The following is a 4413-nucleotide window of genomic DNA, read 5'->3' as shown; positions in this document are numbered from 1 at the left end:
GACTCTCATCTCCACAAGTACTGAAGAAAGCCAAAAACATTTCTTGCATGGCCTGCTACCCCTGTGCGTTTGTCAGCTGTGCACTGCCATAAGTGCTCAACAGAAATACGGAATGATGTGTGCAAGTGTGATGGAAAACCAACTAAATAAAAAATAAGCCAAACGAAACCAGCAGTGACAATGTGTCATTGCATTATTTATGCAGCAGGGGGCATTTCCACCTATAAGGAATTTTATGTATAATTTTATGTAAAATTTTCCACATACAAGGAATAAATTGATATGACTTGCACAAGTATATCTTGATTTTCCAATTCAATTTTTTTTTCCAAGAGTGAGAGTATATTTTCCAGCTCTCAGATGAAAAGCAGTCTTTCAGAATCTGGATCACATGCGAATACTAAAGCTCCATTAACCAGAACCCTCAGCTTTTGCTCCTTGCTCAGGCGCAGTCCTTCCCTTCTGTGAGAGGAATCAGGGGTCGTGGTGCTTGTAAAGGGACTTTCTTTTTTTCTTAACAGGAACACACAGAGTTTATTACCTCAATCCTAAATCATCCCAATGTCCTCAGCAGCACCCAGGAGGGTGTAACGGAAACGCTGTGCCCCAGCCCCTCCGCAGAGGGACCTGCAGTGGCCACCCCTCAGCACTCATCAGAAATGCCTGAGTTTGGGATGTGCAGGACATGGCAGGGGGGTCTCGGTCAGCTTCCCCAGCACAAACACACCGCAGAGGCATGTCCCACGCAGCCCCCAGCCTCTGCAGCCCAGGAGGACACCACTGCTCCCTTCCGGCAGCTTTTCAAATCTAACTATCCCTTAATCTCACAAAAACCCGAGGAAAAAAGATGTCCTGTGACCAGAAGGAGCAAAGACCTGGGAGACCTTATTTCATAGGACGCTGTGTCCCAGCATGGGGAGCAGGAGACTGGAAGGACATCTGTGCACGACAACTTGAACGCTCCCTGCCTGGTGTATGTGGCACAAAGGAGGTGGCACCACACGCCACACCCTAAATTGAACTAAAGCACGTTAAATGACTTAGAAGGTCGAGCCGGAGGTTTGTTACAAAACCAGGTACTAATGTCTCTTCTTCAAGGCTGATGTTTGAAATCACCCATATGGTAAGTAAATAGAATGCTGGTACTCTGGGTGAATAAAACAAAGCATAAAGAAACCTGTATCTACCTCCCAAGGTTAGGAACAAATTCAACCCTGGCTCAGGCACAGCGAGCCTCACATTTTGCCTGCTGCTATCTACAGCTGGCTGCTGGCCGGCTCAAAACGTCCATCCTGGCCTTAGGAAAAGCTGAGATTAGCTTCTGCTAAGCTGCGTAGCAGGTATGGGTAGCTCAACCTGCCAGGCTGAGCTGGAGCTCCCAAGTTACGCTTAGACTATGGCCTTCTGGAGACCTGTGAGGCTGGGGCTTAACTTGACTCTAAGCCTGGTCTGAGTCCAGTCAAGGTGGGCAAGTCTGACCTTGAGACCAAGTGCCTATGCAAAAAAGGATCATCCTGTTTTGTTGATAGTTGCACAGAGTCCACGGACAGTCAGAAAAAGGACCCTCAGAGCTGACCCCCAATCCTCCACCCAGTCACAAAGTTCTGACGTAGTCACTGTTAACAGCCACTACCTGAGTTACCATTAACAGCCGTCAACGCCCAGCCAGCGTCCGCAGAGCAGCCTCAGGAACCAGCGGTCCCTGATTATATCAGGTTTGGGTCTGACCCTGAATCTCTTCCACCAGAGTAGTCCAAAACCAGACAGATTTTCCTTTGCGCACCAAAACGCGTGACCCAACTGTTCAGAAAACCTTTGTGTGTGAGGAGTTTCACTGTAAATTTTTTATGACAACTGGAAACCTGTTGAAAGGCTCCGCTTCCCATACCCCTAGGCTGTACTTGAGAAGATTCTGCTAGGAACGCAGTAGTAGCTGCCAGCCAAATTTCACCAATTCAAGTGTCCTCGTGCAGCTTGGAGCCTGGGCTCCCTCCCTCCCGTGGCCGGCACGACCTCTCTGGCTAGGCTGGCCATGTGTTATGAAGCTTTACACGCAGAAGCTTCTCCCCTCAAATCTCCTCAGAATTCCTCTTTAGAGCAAGCACTTGCCACGCATCACGTCTGAAGCGTCCCACTCAGTTTCACAGCTGTGACAAGGGGATTTCACTATGGATTCATGTAGACCAGCGCTGCCTGTAACCTGCTCTAAGGTGCCATGGTTCCAGCACCGCTGCTCATTAGAGAGACGATGGATTTAGACACACATTTGCCGACTTTTCAGAGCCATAGAGGATTTTGCAGTAAACAGGGAGCGGGGAGCCCCAGCCCCAGGGAGATCCTCACGTCGCTCCATCAGCCTCAACGCAGTGTTTCAGCTGCGATGAAGTGGGGCTGAGCTACCCCCGCTGTGAGCGGCGAGGAGATAAACTACATTGCGACACAAAACGAAGCCAGCAGCTGTCGCATCACCTACCTGCTCCTGCAGACCCCAGAGACAAGCGACAGCAGGAAGGTCAGCAGCATGCAAACGGGCACAGAGGCCTGCTTCATCAGCTCCACGAAGATACTGGCTTCCACACCATCTGACTGCCAGTGGGTCAGCTTGATGGGCCCCTCATCGTACCTGTCCATCAGGAACAGCACCTTACTCCTGGCAACTGTGTCGAAGATGGCCGCGAGCTTCGAAGCATCGTCTGCCCTGGGCTCAGCAGAGAGAGCTGCGTCCAAAGGGGGATGTAGATGGGAAAGCATGACTTTGCGCTGGTCATAGTACACCAAGATGATTTCTTCCTCCTTAGGATGGTCAGAGTGTTTCCGAAGGGTAGAACAGCTCCAGAATTTGCTGTCTCCCTCTTTGCTTATCTGAATCCATGGCTCATGGGAGAATATTATCCCAAGGTCTTTGAAGAACTCACTCAGACTCTCTTCTTTCTCCTGTTTGCTGTTGCTCCACGAGCCAAGCACAGAAACACCGACTTCAGTCACCCGTTGGACTTCACTGAGATACTGCTTCACCTGGGCCGGGATGAAGGGGAAATGGAGCACGGCAAGGATGACAGCAGAGCTCTGTTCGGAGATCCAGCGGCCGACCAAAACGCCACTTTCTGCTGAAGAGCAGCAGGACGGGAAGAAGACCTTAAGCACCATGGCAGCGCTCCTGGAAGAACGGTCCCCCTGCCAATAAACACAGAAACGATGCTTGAGCGCGGAAATTAAATGCACGGAAAATGTGAGCTGACCAAAGCCACTGGGGCAGAGGCCCAGCCAAGTTTTAAAGTCCAACCACTGGCATAGTGACGTTACTGATAGCCAACAGGCACACACACACCAGACAAGTATTTAGGGGGTTCCTGCTAATCTGTAATCTTTGAAGCGAGGGGTGGTGAGCCTAGAGTTTCTCAGCAAAGCCCTTTTCCAAGCCCTGCAGCAGTGTTTCACGGCGGTACACGGAGAGGCACAGCCCGTCAGGCTGGCAAACAGCAGGAACCCATCCAGCCTCGGAGCTTGGATGTGACACCGGATGCACTTGAGCATCCCTGAAGAAGGGATGCATCATAGCACACCGCAATGCTCTGGGGAACACCTCCCCGTACTGACAATCGAATACTGGTTTATGCTGTAAAGCCTGATAATTTCAGAGCCTCTTTTATCACCCAGGAACTCAGAGCTGGCTCTGCCACAAACGCACCGAACACCTGTGGTCAGGTCCCTCCTATCCTGTCGGCTCTTTCCCCTCGTCTGGACACAGAGACGATCAGTTTGTCTACAGGGGCGACAGTGACTCAGGATCATGGGGTGCTCTTAATTCACAGATACGAGAGCCTAAAAAAGGAGAAGCATTTCTGCTTTGACAGTGTTCTGTAGCCACAATATTTTTCCTCATGTCATTAAGGAAACACCTTAATGGCTTTGTAAGACCTTTACAAAAAGATGCTTTGAGGCAGTTGACAACGTCTCTTTAAATAAGGTGGAGGTTTCTAACAGAACTATAATTGCAGTAAGGAGGGCGCTGGCGCAGAACAGTCGGCACCGGCGCCCGTTGTCCTTTCCCGTCCTTCAGTGCTTTGTTAGAGACATGAACCCTCCGCAGGCCCCGAGGCTCCTCTGCGAGCAGCCGGTCAATCGGAAAGAGGCGCACGCACCAATATTTATAACGCGTAGAGAGGATGCGCAGCGCCAAGGGCCCTGCTGGGTTTGGGTTTCGCTCTTTTAATACAGGACTATAAATGCCGGCACCAGGCAATTTGCTGCAGTGTGGAGGAGGCGATAGGGAAGCAGCAAAGCCGAGCGATTAACCTCCTCCCAGCCCCACCAGGTCCAGCGGTAGGGAACGGATGAGCTGCCACGGAATCACAGAATTGTTTGGGTTCAAAGAGACCTTAAAAGACCATCGAGTCCCCCCGTTCCCCAGCA

General features: G+C 50.8%; 1 pseudogene; it reads right to left on the bottom strand.

Annotated features, from left to right (window-relative positions):
* Window positions 1-2427: 2427 nt before the first annotated feature.
* LOC104493507 lies at window positions 2428-3147 on the bottom strand (annotated as a pseudogene).
* Window positions 3148-4413: the final 1266 nt, after the last annotated feature.

Source organism: Buceros rhinoceros, unplaced genomic scaffold (assembly GCF_000710305.1).
Source record: "Buceros rhinoceros silvestris isolate BGI_N320 unplaced genomic scaffold, ASM71030v1 scaffold48145, whole genome shotgun sequence".
NCBI classification, from domain to species: domain Eukaryota; kingdom Metazoa; phylum Chordata; class Aves; order Bucerotiformes; family Bucerotidae; genus Buceros; species Buceros rhinoceros.
Note: the sequence above shows the minus strand (reverse complement) of the source record. Positions and strands in the feature narration are given on the sequence as shown.